The sequence below is a fragment of the Hyla sarda genome, chromosome 7 (assembly GCF_029499605.1).
Source record: "Hyla sarda isolate aHylSar1 chromosome 7, aHylSar1.hap1, whole genome shotgun sequence".
In the NCBI taxonomy this organism is placed as follows: Eukaryota; Metazoa; Chordata; class Amphibia; order Anura; family Hylidae; genus Hyla; species Hyla sarda.
Window position 1 is genome coordinate 219,242,879 of NC_079195.1, and position 20,189 is coordinate 219,263,067.

At 40.1% G+C, this 20,189-nt stretch overlaps 1 protein-coding gene and 2 long non-coding RNA genes across 4 annotated transcripts in view; 2 read left to right on the forward strand and 1 right to left on the reverse strand.

Annotated features, from left to right (window-relative positions):
* LOC130283352 (uncharacterized) overlaps positions 1 to 7,091 on the reverse strand; it is a 94,502-nt gene extending 87,411 nt beyond the window's left edge. The window contains exon 1 of the long non-coding RNA XR_008846669.1: positions 6,895 to 7,091. This is a non-coding gene — a long non-coding RNA (uncharacterized LOC130283352). The remainder of the gene's footprint in view (positions 1 to 6,894) is intronic.
* NEGR1 (neuronal growth regulator 1) overlaps positions 1 to 20,189 on the forward strand; it is a 549,860-nt gene that overhangs the window by 94,676 nt on the left and 434,995 nt on the right. The gene's annotated exons all lie outside the window — the stretch shown is intronic.
* The window catches only part of LOC130283351 (uncharacterized), a 55,036-nt gene continuing 46,363 nt past the window's right edge, over positions 11,517 to 20,189 (forward strand). The window contains exon 1 of the long non-coding RNA XR_008846668.1: positions 11,517 to 11,768. This is a non-coding gene — a long non-coding RNA (uncharacterized LOC130283351). The remainder of the gene's footprint in view (positions 11,769 to 20,189) is intronic.

Genomic DNA, 20,189 nt, shown 5'->3' on the forward strand with positions numbered 1-20,189 from the left:
ATATAGGAGGCAGTATTATAGTAGTTATATTCTTGTATATAGGAGCAGTATTATAGTAGTTATATTCTTGTATATAGGAGCAGTATTATAGTAGTTATATTCTTGTATATAGGAGCAGTATTATAGTAGTTATAGTCTTGTATATAGGAGCAGTATTATAGTAGTTATATTCTTGTATATAGGAGCAGTATTATAGTAGTTATATTCTTGTATATAGGAGCAGTATTATAGCAGTTATATTCTTGTATATGGGAATAGTATTATAGTAGTTATATTCTTATATATAGGGGCAGTATTATAGTAGTTATATTCTTATATATAGGGGACAGTATTATAGTAGTTATATTCTTGTATATAGGAGCAGTATTATAGAAGTTATATTCCTGTATATAGGAGCAGTATTATAGTAATTATATTCTTGTATATATATAGGAGCAGTATTATAGTAGTTATATTCTTGTATATAGGAGCAGTATTATAGTAGTTCTATTCTTGTTTATAGGAGCAGTATTATAGTAGTTATATTCTTGTATATATAGGAGCAGTATTATACTAGTTATATTCTTGTATATAGGAGCAGTATTATAGTAGTTATATTCTTGTATAAAGGAGCAGTATTATAGTAGTTATATTCTTGGATATAGGAGCAGTATTATACTAGTTATATTCTTGTATATAGGAGCATTATTATAGTAGTTATATTCTTGTATATAGGAGCAGTATTATAGTGGTTATATTCTTGCATATAGAAGTAGTATTATAGTAGTCATATTCTTGTATATAGGGGCAGTATTATAGTAGTTATATTCTTATATATAGGGGCAGTATTATAGTAGTTATATTCTTATATATAGGAGCAGTATTATAGTAGTTATATTCTTGTATATAGGAGGCAGTATTATAGTAGTTATATTCTTGTATATAGGAGCAGTATTATAGTAGTTATTTTCTTGTATATAGGAGCAGTATTATAGTAGTTATATTTTTGTATATAGGAGGCAGCATTATAGTAGTTTTATTCTTATATATAGGAGCAGTATTATAGTAGTTATATTCTTGTAGATAGGAGTAGTATTGTAGTAGTTATATTCTTGTATATAGGAGCAGTATTATAGTAGTTATATTGTTGTATATAGGGGGCAGTATTATAGTAGTTATATTCTTGTCTATAGGAGCAGTATTATAGTACATGTGTATAGTGGTCGAAGGTGAAGGGAAAGTGGGGACAATACAATGAGTGATAAACCATCTGACTGCTAACAATATGGCATTTTAGGATCCACTACCATATGCCATGCCGTCTGTCTTGTGCACAAGGGTGTTTGCCCTTTCCCTGGCTCCTTACCTAGACGGCGGCAGAGAATTCTACAATATCTCCATAGAGTCTCATGAGTTAAACCTTTTGTAGCGACATTAACATCTCTGATCAATTATTTACATTTTAAGGTAAATCTACTTGAATCGTTTTTTTTCATCATCTCTTCCAATCTACAAGGTCATGTTCCCATGTTTACATGTATCACACTCATCCGAGCGGGAGAAAACCGGCGCCGCAGCCTCACAATTCGCCGGCTCCGAAACTCTCCTCATAGATAACAATTACATATGACAAAAAATGTATTTATTTTGCTATGGATAACCTAATTGAGGATGCAAATCTGTCGGTGGCCGCAATGAACCTATGTTATTGCGAGTAAAGATTATTATGAATTGAAAAATGTCTGCAGACTATTCGAGCGCTGGAAGTAATTTAAGGCCATAGCCAATTTCCCAAATGATGAAAAGCAAATAATTCTTGCTTAGGATAAATGATTATTAAGTGCCGCATTGTCCTAAAACATTTAAATACATTTACCATAGCGTGCATTAAAACTTAGAGAAGTTCGAGGACATGGTGGTACCACTTGTGGTGGGAAACTAAAGGTAAAACACATGTTTACTTCTGCAAATGTTTAACCCCTTAAAGGGGTACTCCGCTGCTAGACATCTTTTCCCCTATCCAAGCGCCCTCCCATAGACATGAACGGAAGGGGCGTGGTTTGACGTTATGAGGGGGCGTGGCGTGACGTCACGACCACTGATACCGGAACCTGGCATTTGTATAGAACGCCGGGTGCTGCACGGAGGGACCTCCATGATCAGACATCTTATCAGCTATCGTTTGAATAGGGGATAAGATGTCTAGCAGCGGAGTGCCCCTTTAAGGACACAGCCCATTTTGGCCTGAATGACACAGCCAATTTTTATTTTTGTGTTTTTGTATTTTCCTCCTCGCCCTGTAAAATCCATAACTTTTTAAAGGTTTCCATCCACAGACCCATCTTGGGGCTTGTTTTTTGTGAGACTAATTGTACTTTGTAATGATGCTTTTTTATTTTACCGTAAAAATTTTATTCTGACCCCTCTATCTCTCTCTTTTTCCGTATGCGGAGCTGTATTATTGCCTTTTTCTGGGATGTGATGTGGCTTAAAAGCAGCAATTTCTGACTTTTTTTTACGTTTACGCCATTCACCGTACAGGATCATTAACATTATGATTTGATAGTTCGGACATTTACACAAGTGCAAATACCAATATGTTTGTTAATTAATGTTTTTTTTTCTGCTTTTTTGAGTAAAATGGGGAAACATGGTGATTAAATTTTTATTGTTTTTTTCAACATTTATTTGACACTTTTTATGTCCCCATAAGAGACTATATCTATAGCATTCTTTAGATTGCTAATACTGTTCAATGCTATGCATAGGCATAGCACTGATCAGTATTATCGGTGATCTACTTCTTTGGTCTGCTGAAAGGCAGACCAGAGAAGAAGTCCCCAGAATGACAGCCTGAGCAGCTGGACCTCAGTCCACCATCTTGCATGATCGGATCCCTGCTGCCGTGCTGCGGACGATGCGGCCACATAGCAGCAGATGCCTGGATCAGTTTTGATCATGGTATCTGAGGGCTTAATAACGGACATCATGATGTCAGCCATTATAGGTGGGTCCCTGGCTGCTGATAGCAACTGGAACCTGCCGTGCATAAAGCAAGTACCACTCTGGTGCTCCTGTCATGTACAGGATGTAATTGTACCAGGGCATCGCAACATACAATTACATCCATTGTCAATAAGGGGTGAAAGAATCATAATTCTATGGAATCTTTATGTGCCTTTATGTGCCATATAGGTAGACACCAGTTTTATAAATGGAAAGTGGCATTACTTTCACACTGCCTTAAAGGGGTACTCCACTGGGAAAAAAACTTAATAAAAAGAAAAAAGACAAATTCCAGCAGAGTACCCCATTAACTGTGTCATCAAGGTGGTCCCCGGTGGCCTCTGCCTGCCTTGATTTATAGACATTTCCCTATACCCAAACAGCGAGGGATCTATCAATCAAGACTGGTGGGTCCAGAATAACCCGTTGAGTACCATACCCAATGACCAATGGTGGAAGCAGCATGAAAGTGATGACAGGTTCCCTTTAAGTTCTGCTATCCATGGTCCTTTAGCCTTTTTAAGCATTATAGAATGTATGAGGGTCTCCAGACAACCCATTTGTCCATGGATTTTGGTTATCAGGGTTTCCGAGCCTGCAGCATTTTCATTCCTTTTCCCAATTCGCTCAGCTCCATTTTCAGCCTCAGTTCCCTTTAACACAGTTTGTTTGATCTAGACACAGCATCAAAAAATCTAATCTTCGCTTTTTTTTTTCCGCCAACTTTTTTTTCCGAAGAAGCAACAAACAGTCACAACAAATTCTTCAGTAAATACACAAATTAATCAGAAAAGCAAATAATCTTGATATTTGTATAAATCTGCGCCGTTCCGACTGAAGAGTGGCGATGTTTTCATTAAACCATCGGTACAATCCCTTACGGACCGAGATATAATACAAGATAATCATGTTTATAAACACGGGGGGGGGGGAAGAGTTATGGAAAAACTTCTACATGAAAACTGTTGAAAATTCTACTTAAGGAAAGTCGCGTAGGAAGTTCAAAAGATTTATAGACTCGGTAATTAAAATGATCTCAGTGTGAAAACTTCAGATAAAAGCGCGTGAGATAGAGACGGCGCTAATTTACATACACTTTATTTAGGTTTACATCAGCTTCTCAGTGGGGTCCCTGGCTGTGGCCCCTGATGAAACTATTAAAAGGGACTTCCAAGCATCATACTTTTGAGCTACCACGGGGGGCAGTATCAGGTCCACTTCTTTTTAATATTTTTATTACTGACCTTGTAGAGGGATTACAGAGTAGAATTTCTATATTTACAGATGACACTAAACTGGGTAAGGTGATCACCACAGAGGAGGATAACATAATATTACAGAGGGATCTGGGGAAGCTGCGGTCTTTGGCACTGACAAGGCAAATTAAGTTTAAAGGGGTATTCCAGGAAAAAACTTTTTGTTTTATATCAACTGGCTCCAGAAAGTTAAACAGATTTGTAAATTACTTCTATTAAAAAATCTTAAAGGAAAACTGTCCCATATTTTCTCCCGCACTATCCACAGGTATTGGTGAATAGTGCGGGAGACGCTGATTAAAACAAGCCCTACCTTGGTCTGATCCGCGCCGCCGTTCGCCCGCAATTGTAGTTTTAATCTCTCTGTATATCCTGCTGTAACTGGCAAAGGCGGGGCTTCTGAGGGCTAACGGACACTGACGTCAGCGCCGCTCATGAATATTCATCCCTCCCTCAGGTTAGGAGCGGCGAAGAGAGGGAGAACAGGAGGGATGAATATTCTTGAGCGGCGCTGACGCCAGTGTCCGTTAGCCCTCAGAAGCCCCGCCTTTGCCAGTTACAGCAGGATATACACTGAGATTAAAACTACAATTACGGGCGAACGGCGGCGCGGATCAGACCAAGGTAGGGCTCGTTTTAATCAGCATCTCCTGCACTATCCACCAATACCTGTGGATAGTGCGCGAGAAAATATGTGACAGTTTTCCTTTAATCCTTTCAATAATTATCAGCTGCTGAAGTTGAGTTGTTCTTTTCTGTTTGGCAACACTGCTCTCTGCTGATATCTCTGCTTGTCTCGGTTACTGCACAGATTATAAGAGGTTTGCTATGAGGATTTGCTTCTAAACTGGGCGGTTCCCGAGACACGTGTCATCAGAGAGCACTTAGACAGAAAAGAACAGCTCAACTTCAGCAGCTCATAAGTACTGAAAGGATTTTAAAAAATTTAATAGAAGTAATTTACAAATCTGTTTAGCTTTCTGGAGCCAGTTGATACATAAAAAAAGTTTTTTCCTGGATAACCCCTTTAATGTGGATACATGTAAGGTTATTCACTTGGGCCATAAGAACAATATGTACAGCCCAACTTTAGTGATCACCTATTTTAATATATACAGGGCAACTATTAAAAATATCGGGGCCACATGGGGAAATGGCAGAGCCTGTGGTCCTTGAAGTTCTAACTTGTACCCAGGGGCGTACCTAGAGCATTTGGCACCCGGGGCGGACCCTTTGTCTGGCACCCCCCACACACACACACGCACCCCCCCTTAATTACACCCCCTCCCTCCCCTCCCCCCAGGAGCGGACTGACAACACTCAGGGCCCCCGGACCAAAAAAAAGGCAAGGGCCCCTGCTAGGCTCTGCAGCTCGTCAATCTTCTGCCACGTCCCTATTCCACCCAAATCCCACACACAATACACTGTGCCACAGATCCAGAACGTAACCATTTTTGTTTTTCTGCTCATATGATGAAACATAAACATGACAATATACAGAAGTATCACCTGGCAACATAATCTCAGAGGCGCTACATCTTACTAATGCAGTGTGCGGGGTGCAAGAGCTGTCAGTACATGTGACGTACTCCCTGCCTACACACGTACTCCCTGTCTACACACGTACTCCCTGCCTACACACATACTCCCTGCCTACACACGTACTCCCTGTCTACACACATACTCCCTGTTTACACATATACTCCCTGTCTACACACATACTCCCTGTCTACACACATACTCCCTGCCTACACACGTACTCCCTGTCTACACACATACTCCCTGTCTACACACATACTCCCTGCCTACACACATACTCCCTGTCTACACACATACTCCCTGCCTACACACATACTCCCTGTCTACACACGTACTCCCTGTCTACACACGTACTCCCTGTCTACACACATACTCCCTGTCTACACACGTACTCCCTGTCTACACATGTACTCCCTGTCTACACACATACTCCCTGTCTACACACGTACTCCCTGTTTTCCCCCCTTACTCCCTGCCTACACACATACTCCCTGCCTACACACATACTCCCTGCCTACACACGTACTCCCTGCCTACACACGTACTCCCTGCCTACACACGTACTCCCTGCCTACACACGTACTCCCTGCCTACACACATACTCCCTGCCTACACACGTACTCCCTGCCTACACATGTACTCCCTGCCTACACACATACTCCCTGCCTACACACGTACTCCCTGCCTACACACTACACAGATTTTACACAGCTTTAATCCTTGCCATGTAAATCAAGGTAAAATATTGCGGCACTCTGCATGTGGTGACCATGGAGATGGCAGCAGATGGTTTGGTCAGGGCCAGCGGGTCAATCCACCTGAGCAGTGACCCCATTCACAGTGGCTTGGGAGGTGTATGGGCCCTGGGTACCTCCCTAGGGGTCACACACAAATATTTTACCAGATGGGCTGCACTTCAGGTGTTAGTCCTTAGTCCCCTGGGGTTCTCCCTGGTTAACAATGTCCTGGCTGGTAGGAAATGGGATGTCCTTCATGGTACATGTACAGTTAGAAACCCAGACACCAGAAATAAAGAAATTGCTTCACAATGACTAGATTTACTATAAAAACTTCATCCACAGAGTGAGGCACAAAAAGTTCCAACGTGTTGTACCTGTGGTGGCAATTGATTGCGTAGAGTCAGTGTGTTAAGAAGTTCCTGAGATGGGTGGATCCCTGAGAGGACTTGAAAGAATATCACCAGTGGCGGAAGAGTGGCTTGACTGGAGGTCCACCAACGCACGAACAGCTAAGGGGCCCTTTAAATTGTTATCCACTTAGTCTCAGAGAAACTAGTCCACTTAGGACGTTGTGACTAAAGAGAAAGAAAACATTTCTCAGGTCAGAGGAAAGCAGGTACGCAGAATATCTTCAGTAAGTCCACATTTTAGCCAGGTTTAGTTTCCCATAATCCTGGTAGGCCTTGACAACTAGCTAACTAACTAGCTCAAACACTAAACTTAAACTTGAGACCATGTGGTAGAAGGCATATACACACACATATATTATGTTTCCACCACAGGTGGCAGCTAAGAGAACTAAAGTGTGTTTGTGTGTGTAGGTAGGTTACTTTAACTCTTTTTTTTTAACCATCTGCCATAACATGGTATAGGATAAAAGTTAAGTTTACCATTATTATTCACTATAGACAAGTTACAGTTTCTGACAAAAGTCATTAAACAGGTTATGCTTCATCAGACCATACAGAAAATTGTGCAGTGGGATACTGCAGGTACACCTCCAATTGTACTTACCTGTGTGAGGTGTACTGTACTAAACAAATGGTACAAAGTGAGTTACATACCTGTACAGCCAGTGCAGCTCAGCGTGGGTGGATCCATCAAGAATAACAACAAGGGGGAAGGGTAGTCTAGCCAGACTACCCTTCCCCCTTGTTGTTATTCTTGATGGAGCAACCCATGCTGAGCTGCACTGGCTGTACAGGTATGTAATTCAGAGGTTCACGAAGGCTCAGACAGCTAAGGGGCCCTTGTAATTGTTATCCCCTCAGACTTGGAGAAACTAGACCACTTAGGATGTCACAATGAAAAAAAAATGTCCCTCATGCCAGAGCAAAGCTGGTAGGCAGGATATCTTCAGTAAGTCCACATGGTTTGGTTTCATGTGATCCTGGGAGGCCTTGACAACTAACTCTAAACACAGACTTGAGAACCATAATCTCATCCCGAGGCCACGTGGACTTAAAGGGGTACTCTTGTGGAAAACTTTTTTTTTTAAATCAACTGGTGCCAGAAAGTTAATTACTTCTGTAAATTACTTGTAAATTACTTCTATTAAACAATCTTAATCCTTCCAGTACTTTTTAGGGGCTGTATACTACAGAGGAAGTGCTTTTCTTTTTGGATTTCTCTTCTGTCACGACCACAGTGCTCTCTGCTTACCTCTGCTGTTCATTTTAGGAACAGTCCAGAGTAGGAGAAAATCCCCATAGCAAACATATGCTGCTCTGGACAGTGTCTAAAATGGACAACAGAGAGCACTGTGATCGTGACAGAAGAGAAATCCAAAAAGAAAAACATTTCCTCTGTAGTATATAGCCCCTAAAAAGTACTGGAAGGATTAAGATTTTTTAATAGAAGTAATTTACAAATCTGTTTAACTTTCTGGCACCAGTTGATTTAAAAAAAAAAAAAAAAAAAAAGTTTTCCACGGGAGTACCCTTTAATTCCTGACTCCCTAAAAAAGTATACTTCCATGTGTAAGAATCTGTTCTTCTACAGTATACTATACGTGTGTTTACAGTTGACTACCGAATACACTAGAGGGAATAAAACACGTCAACGTTTAGTGAGAAAATCTACATTTTTCCAGAACGTTCTATATTACGTCTTCAGCATGTAATGGCCATTTCCGGATCTTCTTAGGCGGTGCGGGGGGAGTTTTGGGGTTACATTGTGCTTTTCAAGTGACCCTCTAATTTTATGAGCTTCAGCAGATTCAGTGAAAGACATTGTAATAAGTGCTGGCTCTGGGGAAATGTAAATTGGGCATTAGGCAACACTTCATTACACACGTACGGATAAAATACCACATGAATCCTGCTTGTTTTCTCGGTCTGTCCTCCCAGACGGGAGCCTCGGCTACGCTTTATATAGGATTATTAAATGGCCGGTTACAATGGACGGGTACAAAAAACAACATTCAATATGATTACAGTTGGTGGTTGTAATAGCAATAATGGGGGTAGTAGTAGTCATTTATGTCATTATAAAGATTATTCCCTTCATTATTTAAGGGGTTACCCAGGAAAAAAAAAATTGTATATATCAACTGGCTCCAGATAGTTAAACAGATTTGTAAATTAGTTCTATTAAAAAATCTTAATACTTTCAGTACTTATGAACTGCTGAAGTTGAGTTGTTCTTTTCTGTCTAAGTACTCTCTGATGACACGTGTCTCGGGAACCGCCCAGTTTAGAAGCAAATCCCCCATAGCAAACCTCTTCTACTCTGTGCAGTTCCCGAGACGAGCAGAGATGTCAGCAGAGAGCACTGTTGCCAGACAGAAAACAACAACTCAACGTCAGCAGCTGATAATTATTGGAAGGATTAAGATTTTTTTAATAGAAGTAATTTACAAATCTGTTTAATTTTCTGGAGCCAGTTGATATTAAAAGAAAAAAAAAAGTTTTTTCCTGGATAACCCCTTTAAGTACCTCCTTTTTATTTTTCAGTAGACCTCATTGCGGTGTAACTATTGAGCCGTGTTTCCCAACCAGACTGCCCTAGTTGTTGCATTACTACATCTCTCAGCATGCCCAGACAGCCTTTGGCTGTCTGGGCATGCTGGGAGATGTAGTAATGCAACAGCTGGATGCATCCTGGTTGGGGAACAATCTAGAGCCATACTAGAGATTTTTAGGACCAGGCCAGACATCGGGGTTTCCCATCTAAGAGCAGGTTCCCTACTAAGAGAAGTGCTATAGGGGCTGCAGAGGGTGTTGTTACAGTCGAGTCTTGGTACATTAAAGGGGTATTTCAGAAAAAAACAATTATATATCAACTGGCTCCAGAAAGTTAAACAATTTTTTAAATTACTTCTATAACAAAATCTTAATCCTTTCAGTACTTATGAGCTTCTGAAGTTAAGGTTGTTCTTTTCTGTCTAAGTGCTCTCTGATGACACGTGTCTCTGGAAACGCCCAGTTTAGAAGAGGTTTGCTATGGGGATTTTCTTCTAAACTGGGCGTTTCCCGAGACTACGCGTCATCAGAGAGCACTTAGACAGAAAAGAACAACCTTAACTTCAGAAGCTCAGAACTACTGAAAGGATTAAGATTTTTTTTTAACAGAAGTCATTTACAAATCTGTTTAACTTTCTGGAGCCAGTTGATATATATAAAAAAAATAGTTTTTTCCTGGATAACCTCTTTTAGACTGGGGCCCTTTTACAGATTTTGTATTGGTACTAAAGATCTAGGGTGCGTTCAAACGGCGTTTTTGTTTCGGTAGGAAAAGACCTATACGTTAATAGGTGTTAACAACAGATGATGCTTTTCCATTAACGTACATTATTTTTAAAAAAATTGACCAAAATGTATACTTTTTTCTAACATACACAATAGTGTAGTTGACTACACTTTTGCATAAGACAAAATGAAACCTATTGTAACGGAAATGGTGAAACGGAGACCAAAAACGCAGAGCGAATGCGCCTTTATGTCTTCGGACCTTATGCACGTGAGCCTATTACAGGACTACCTTGTAATACAGAATGATCCTGTAGATTTCTATGGAGCCCTGTTTTACGGTTCATCCAAACGCCTGGGATTTTCCAATGATATCTGGAAAAATATCGAACCGGACAGCGATATTTCTCATGTCTTGGTTGTAGTGTTGGGCGTGAATATTCGCATTTTGAATTTTTTATTGCGAAATTTGCGAATATTGCGAATATATTCGCTATATATTCAAAATTACGAATATTCGTTTTTTTGTTTTTTTTCAAAGAACACATCACAGTGATCATCATCCCTCCCTGCTTCCAGCTTGTGGTCTAAAGAACGCTCCAATACTAGACTGTGGAGCGTGAATATTTCACATATTCGCATATTCCTCCTTTTAGCTTGTGGGCCAATGAGAATGATGCAAATAAAACTTGTCAGTGGTTATCAACATCCCTAGCAACCAATAGTAATGTTGCCCACCCTTTCACTGTTTTCTTCCTCGAATACGCGCATTCGCGATTACGTAAATATGCTACGAATACACAATGAATGTACCGAATATGCAAAATTTGCTTATATAGGATGAAGATTCAACCATATAATTCCACAAAATATCGCGAATTCGAATATGGTCAATGCCGCGCATCACTACTTGGTTGTCCTTCAGACTTAAAGGAGTTATCCAGGAAAAAACTTTTTTATACATATCAACTGGCTCCAGAAAATTAAACAGATTTGTAAATTACTTCTATTAAAAAATCTTAATCCTTTCAGTACTTATGAGCTGCTGAAGTTGAGTTGTTCTTTTCTGTCTAAGTGCTCTCTGATGACATGTGTCTCGGGAACCGCCCAGTGTTTTGGGGGGTGTTCACATCATCAGTTTTTACTTTAATGGCCTGACGTAGTCAACTAGTGACTAACGGGGAGATTTATCAAAACCTGTCCAGAGGCAAAGTTGCCCAGTTGCCCATAGCAACCAATCAAATTTCTTCTTTCATTTTTAACAAGGCCTTTGAAAAATGAAAGAAGCGATCTGATTGGTTGCTATGGGCAACTGGGCAAATTTTCCTCTGGACTCACCGCTCGTCACCACTGCCCTGGATGTCGCCTTCCATCGCTGTCGCCGCGTCCCCGGGGTGTCCCCGACCCTCCGGCAAGGCCTCTGCTTCCCCGGCATCCTCGCTCTCCGACGCCGCTCCTATTGGATGACGGGACGGCGTGCGCAGCGACGTGATGACGTTGGAGGAGAGCGCTGGCGATGCAGGGATCCCGAAGCGGACGCGCCGGAGCCCCGAGGACAGGTAAGTGATCGTCAGCAGACCACACGGGGCTCCTTAAACGGCTATCCGGTGGCAGCTGAAGCAGTCTGCGCTGCCGGATAGCCGTTTATACGATGGCCCCGGCATACAAAAGCATCATATGTTGACGCTGTCTTCAACATGCGATGGCCTCTGAGAGCGATCGTATCTTGAAATGATCGTATGTCGGGGCCATCGTAGGTCGGGGGGTCACTGTACTTTCATGGCGTATGTCAGCATCCTGTCAAAAAGGCATGCCCGTGTACCCTTCTGTGTACTGACAGTGGCCCCATTCACTTTAATGGCCCCTAATAAAGTCAACTAGGGGGAGATTTATCAAAACCTGTGCAGAGGAAAAGTTGCCCAGTTGCCCATAGCAACCAATCAGATCGCTTCTTTCGTTTTTAACAAGGCCTCTGTAAAATGAAAGAAGCGATCTGATTGGTTGCTATGGGCAACTGGGCAACTTTTCCTCTGCACAGGTTTTGATAAATCTCCCCTTTCTAGTGACCACGCTCGGTCCCTTTCCAGCATGTATATGTTTATGTAGTGGGACTCAAAGCACCCTTTTCAGTCTTGTGAACATATATGTAAACATACTGATCAAACTTAGATGCTAGTTGACAATATCCGGGCTTTTAAAGCGAATGGGGCAAGTATGCAGCGGCATGCGACGGCATCTTCTCAGGACAGGAAAACAGGAAAACAGACCAAAAATAAGAGGTTTTAGAATTACGGTTGCTATGGGAAGTAGGGTTGCGACCTGGCCCGTATTTTGCCCACCCTGCCGGTATTTTTATATAAAAAAAAAATACCAGCAATGCAATGGCCGGTATTTATCCAACCAATCCACTAACTCGTGGAATGTTGCACCATATACTATAGCAGTGTTTCCCAACCAGAGCGCCTAGAGCTGTTGGAACACTACAACTCCCAGCATGCCCGGACAGCCAACGGCTGTCCGGGCATGCTGGGAGTTGTAGTTTTGCAACAGCTGGAGGCACCCCTGTTTTGGAAACACTGACCTATACTATATATTACTATATAGCCCAACATGCTGAGAGTTGTAGTTTTGCAACAGCTGGAGGCACCCCTGGTTGGGAAACTCTGACCTATACTATATCCTACTATATAGCCCAACATGCTGGGAGTTGTAGCTTTTGTTTAGGGGCAGCTACTGAGCCACAGGCTGTATCAGGGCATGCTGGGAGTTGTAGTTTTGCAACAGCTGGAGGCACCCCTGTTTGGGAAACACTGACCTATACTATATATTACTATATAGCCCAACATGCTGGGAGTTGTAGTTTTGCAACAGCTGGAGGAACCCCCTGGTTGGGAAACACTAACCTATAGTATATACTACTATATAGTCCAAGATGCTGGGAGTTGTAGTTTTGCAACAGCTGGAGGCACCCCTGTTTGGGAAACACTGACCTATACTATATACTTTATATAGTACAACATGCTGGGAGTTGTAGTTTTTGTTTAGGGCAGCTACTGAGCCACAGGCTGTATCAGGGCATGCTGGGAGTTGTAGTTTTGCACAGCTGGAGGCACCCCTGTTTGGGAAACACTGACCTATACTATATATTACTATATAGCCCAACATGCTGGGAGTTGTAGTTTTGCAACAGCTGGAGGCACCCCCTGGTTGGGAAACACTGACCTATAGTATATACTACTATATAGTCCAACATGCTGGGAGCTGTAGTTTTGCAACAGCTGGAGGCACCCCCTGGTTGGGAAACACTGACCTATAGTATATACTACTATGTAGTCCAACATGCTGGGAGTTGTAGTTTTTGTTTAGGGCAGCTACTGAGCCACAGGCTGTATTAGGGCATGCTGGGAATTGTGGTTAGCAACTGCAACTCTCGAATTTAATATAAAAAGTGATCAAAAAGTCTTATCAAAACAAAAATGGTACCGTTAACAACTACAGATTGGGGCACAAAAAATGAGGCCTCTATGAGGCCGTATAAGAAGAATTAAAAATGTTATAGAAGTCAGAATAGGACAAAAATGTCCCCGCATATGTGTATCCTGTCATGTTACGCATATCTAATTAATTATGCAAATTATAGATTAAGAGAGGTGGCAGCCCTAATGGGAAGCCGGGTCAGACACAGACAGATATGGACCCGGGGTGTGAGACGTAACATGTCTACAGCTGAATGGTGGGGACATCAGGGAGCCTTGTAGTTGGCGACGTGTCGGAGGCTTTATGTGGTATTTTGTATGTTTTTAGCACATAACATGTTTTTTTCTGAAATAATGTTTGTCAAATATAAGTGGATAAAATGGCAATGAGGAACTTACGAATGTTAAAACTGAGGATGAATGTGTGAATGGAGGGTTGTCATGACGACTGCTCATTCAATGAAGCAGGTGCAGAACATTTTTCTTATGCAAGGCTTCCATTGTTACTACAATGACAATCATAATGGAAGAGAAATAATAATAACAAGAAGCTGACACACATAACAGAGCCCGGAGAATAGTCACATGGAACTAGAATTGTTACTAGATATATTATTGTTTATTATGATTAATATTATTAGCTCATTTAATCATGCGCCGAACCTTACACAGGTCACAGGTGTTCATACTACGACCTTCTACCTCCAGCAGCTGTGTATGTAGTGATTATATGGAATAGTATGGGAATATAAAGAAAACGGTAACAATATCACTGTTTGAATATTGCCTCCTATGAATATATAAGTGGTAACTAGAAAAATACTGTCCTCTATGTGCAAAAATATAATGACTATTATACTACCTCGTATGTCCAAGAATATAACTACTATAATACTGCTCCTATATACAAGAATATAACTACTATAATACTGCTCCTATATACAAGAATATAACTACTATAATACTGCTCCTATATACAAGAATATAACTACTATCATACTGTCTCCTATATACAAGAATATAACTACTATAATACTGCTCCTATATACAAGAATATAACTACTATAATACTGCCCCCTATGCACAAGAATATAACTACTATAATACTTCTCCTATATACAAGAATACAACTACTATAATACTGCCTCCTATATACAAGAATATAACTACTATAATACTGCCCCTATATACAAGAATATAACTACTATAATACTGCTCCTATATACAAGAATATAACTACTATAATACTGCTCCTATATACAAGAATATAACTACTATAATACTTCTCCTATATACAAGAATATAACTACTATAATACTGCTCCTATATACAAGAATATAACTACTATAATACTGCTCCTATATACAAGAATATAACTACTATCATACTGTCTCCTATATACAAGAATATAACTACTATAATACTGCTCCTATATACAAGAATATAACTACTATAATACTGCTCCTATATACAAGAATATAACTACTATCTTACTGTCTCCTATATACAAGAATATAACTACTATAATACTGCTCCTATATACAAGAATATAACTACTATAATACTGCCCCCTATGCACAAGAATATAACTACTATAATACTTCTCCTATATACAAGAATACAACTACTATAATACTGCCTCCTATATACAAGAATATAACTACTATAATACTGCCCCTATATACAAGAATATAACTACTATAATACTGCTCCTATATACAAGAATATAACTACTATAATACTGCTCCTATATACAAGAATATAACTACTATAATACTTCTCCTATATACAAGAATACAACTACTATAATACTGCCTCCTATATACAAGAATATAACTACTATAATACTGCCCCTATATACAAGAATATAACTACTATAATACTGCTCCTATATACAAGAATATAACTACTATAATACTGCCTCCTATATACAAGAATATAACTACTATAATACTGCTCCTATATACAAGAATATAACTACTATAATACTGCCTCCTATATACAAGAATATAACTACTATAATACTGCCCCTATATACAAGAATATAACTACTATAATACTGCTCCTATATACAAGAATATAACTACTATAATACTTCTCCTATATACAAGAATATAACTACTATAATACTGCTCCTATATACAAGAATATAACTACTATAATACTGCCCCTATATACAAGAATATAACTACTATAATACTTCTCCTATATACAAGAATACAACTACTATAATACTGCCTCCTATATACAAGAATATAACTACTATAATACTGCCCCTATATACAAGAATATAACTACTATAATACTGCTCCTATATACAAGAATATAACTACTATAATACTGCTCCTATATACAAGAATATAACTACTATAATACTTCTCCTATATACAAGAATACAACTACTATAATACTGCCTCCTATATACAAGAATATAACTACTATAATACTGCCCCTATATACAAGAATATAACTACTATAATACTGCTCCTATATACAAGAATATAACTACTATAATACTGCCTCCTATATACAAGAATATAACTACTATAATACTGCTCCTATATACAAGAATATAACTACTATAATACTGCTCCTATATACAAGAATATAACTACTATAATACTGCCTCCTATAAACAAGAATATAACTACTATAATATTGCTCCTATATACAAGAATATAACTACTATAATACTTCTCCTATATACAAGAATACAACTACTATAAAACTGCTCCTATATACAATACTGTCCCCTATGTACAAGAATATATCTACTATAATACTGTCCCCTATCTACAAGAATATACCTGCTATAATAATATTTGCCCAAATAGATTCTCTAAAAGTCACACATGCCACAGTCATTTTCACCTTTGCTACCGATCCGGGTTTGTGTTGTACAGACTCTTTGAATGACTCACTTCCTTGTCATTGAAATGTGTAATTGTTTTTTATCTCGTGTAAATTCTCCGCTGAGATTTGGTAAGTGGAAAATAGAATCCAAAACTCAAAGCGCTCTTACCGCTCCGAAATTAAGAAATTATAATCTCTGTGCCAGCTCAATGAGCCAGACATTGTACCACTGAGACAATTATGTGGATGTGATATTTTCCTTATGTTGATTATAGTTGAGAATAAGACTTTCAAGTCGATAGACCTGCATATTCTCCGTGTAGAGGTATCGCTTTAACCCTTTTGTAACCTCAGATACAGCATTCAACATGCATTTTAATGTGTCTTAATTTCTCATTGAACATTCTGGATTTATACCCATAACTAGATATGGCAGTACCACTCCTGACCACCGGGTGGGCTCATGTTGTCCAGTGCTTCATCCTGGTGGTGAAACTGCATATTACAATGTGTTTATTTTTTGTGGTTTATTTTTTGTTTTCTGCTGAGAAAAACACAAAGGTCACACCATGTCACCTTAGTAAATCATAGGGCTGAGGATACATATTAAAACTCAGGAATAAATATGATGAATACTATGTAGTCTTGTCATTGTTTACTAGTTACAACTTTAGACTGCATGGAGCATGAGAAAGTGTTTCCCAACAAAGCTGACTGCAAAACTACGACCGCCAGCATTCCTGGAAACTGGTCATGTGAAAGGTTGAGTTGGTATTGCTGCTCATTGTATTTATGACTATGATTAGATAAGGCAGCAGGAAGCCTGTTCTGAAGGAAACTACTTTGACTGAGAACGGCTTCCTGCTGCCTTATCTGAGTCATAAATCTAATGAGCAGTAATACCAGCTCCCTCTTCACATCACTGATCATGTTCCAAGCAGACAGGAGGGAAGGAGGGAGCAGGGACGGTGGGCTCTGTGTGACGTGAGGTCTCAACTACAAGCCAGACCGCACAGCTGAGAACGGCTGAGCAGTAATACCAGCTCCCTCTTCACATCTTTTGTCTTGTCCCAAGCAGACAGGAGGAAAGGGGGAGCAGGGACGGAGGTTTCTGTGTGACGTGAGGTCTCAACTACAAGCCAGACTGCACAGCTGAGAACGGCTTCCTGCTGCCTTATCTAATGAGTCATAAATCTAATGAGCAGTAATTCCAGATCCCTCTTCACATCACTGGTCTTGTCCCAAGAAGACAGGAGGAAAGGGGGGAGCAGGGACAGAGGTCTCTGTGTGACATGAGGTCTCAACTACAAGCCAGACCGCACAGCTGAGTACGGCTTCCTGCTGCCTTATCTAATGAATCATAAATCTAATGCGGAGTAATACCAGCTCCCTCTTCACATCACTGGTCTTGTCCCAAGCAGACAGGAGGAAAGGGGGGAGCAGGGACGGAGGTCTCTGTGTGACATGAGGTCTCAACTACAAGCCAGACCACACAGCTTATATGGAGAGATATGTGCACTATTGCTAATAACATTATATTAGTAGTAAAGTAAATTTCTAGTTCAGTGTTTCCCAACCTGGGTTCCTCCAACTGCTGCAAAACTACAACTCCCAGCGGCTGTCCTGGCATGCTGAAAGTTGTAGTTTTGCAACAGCTGGAGGCACCCTGTTTGGAAAACACTAATCTAGTACATACTGGGTTTGTTGCTTGTATCGTGTAACAAAGGAGACATATAGTGCTGTATCGGATTGTATACCCAAAATAGTATTTTTAGACAAGACTATTTGCAGATGCATAAAGGCAATAAAAAATGGTCGTCTGCACCCTTTAATGCCCAAACCAGGTGTTACCCACTCCAAACTCAAAAATCTCCTGCATCAATGCAGCTTTCCCTACATTTCTTTTTTTTCAGATTTTTTTTCTCTGTGTACTTGATCAATATTCTATCTACGTTATGAGGTTACATTTACGGCCAAATCAATAAAAAAAAGGGGAACCAAACGACTTTAAATCGGAGACTTAAATCAACTTTAATTGCGGTAATCACATTTCAACAAGAACATCGGCAGGAGCGAAGATTTTCTCCCATTGTGGGTTTCGAGCGCATTCCCATGCGCCGAAGCTTCCGAAGGCAGCAAGCTACAGCGACAGAGCCGTACTAGCAGATACTTAGCATTACGTCTTCCGATATTCCTGGCACGTACAGCTCCACTATACCTGCGTGTTTGCTCTCCCGTCCCTCTCCCCCTTTGCTGCAAATCCCCCCTGCAAGCTCCCCGGTTACTATGTCGCCATAGCGCAAAAGTCGGCTTTTTGGGAAGTGTCCAGGTTTAAATTGTGAATCATAAAATTAGAATTTATTTCTAAGCTGAGTTTTAAACATAAGCTGATTAATTGACAGGGATGTCAGAATAATCCTGTCCTGGTCCAATGCATCATTAATTCCCCGCTAATGAACTTGGGATGTATGTTACTGTTGTACTTTACCTTTCATTATCCAGAATTTTTAAATTTTTTTTTTTTTTTGCGGCGCCTTTGGTATCATCTATTTAGCACATGTTAAAACTCATTAATCAGTGAATAATTTATGACTTGCGGGAGGTCTGGAGGGAGTCTGGATATCACCTTGCCGAGGCTTTTCATTATGTTTTTTCGGGGTCAGTTTTGAATATTTACCAGATCTCGTTGGATTCGGAGTTAAATATGCACAAAGGAGGGTACGAGTGTACTGCGGGAATGTGAATAAATGCATAAAACAGCGTGTGTCAATGAAAGAGTGGTGGGAGCCAATGGGGAGAGGGGGGGGGGGTTGGATTGTTACTTAGCTGCAAACTGTTGCGAAAAATGTTGTGCAAGTTGTAAAGTGATTATCCCAAAATTATCCCAGTGGTCTCTTAATTGTTGACCTCCAGATTTTGTAAAACTTCAACTCAACAGCATACCATCTCTGTATGCTGGTAGTTGTAGTTTTGCAACATTTGGAGGTCCACAGGTTGGAGACCAAGGCTCTATCTTGATAACTAGCTGATCACGGGGTCTGACCACTTGGACCCCCCACCAATCACAAGAATGGAAATCAATTGTCCCTTGAGAGAATGAAGGGGCAGATAATCAACAAAGCCCAGAGTGGGGAAGGGATGACAACAAATTTGCAACACCAAACCCCAGTCACCTACGTGACGGGGTTTAAAACCCCTATATACTTATAATCCCCCTCTTATAGAATTACATCACTTTTATTAATACTGCTATGTCTCCCCTATATGTTTCATGGTACCAACCACTTCCTCAGGGGCTATGAGACATACTTACCTAGTTAGTATGTCTCATAGCCCCTGAGGATGTGGTTGGTACCACTAAACATGTAGGGGAGACATAGCAGTTGTGGTTTTAATAACGGCATACAGTCCTCAAATAAGAAGTACTGCAGACGTTGATACATTATTACTACTCCATATAGGAGAGTTGAATTGATATTATAGGGACTGTGCTGGCAATTTTAATACACTTCTTTGGACCTTTAAATAAGTATTAATAAAAGTGATGTTTTAATACATCCAACATTCCATAAGAGGGGGATTATAAGTATATAGGGATTTTATACCCCATCACCATTGTGAATGGGCAGCACACATGCGCTGCCACTGCTC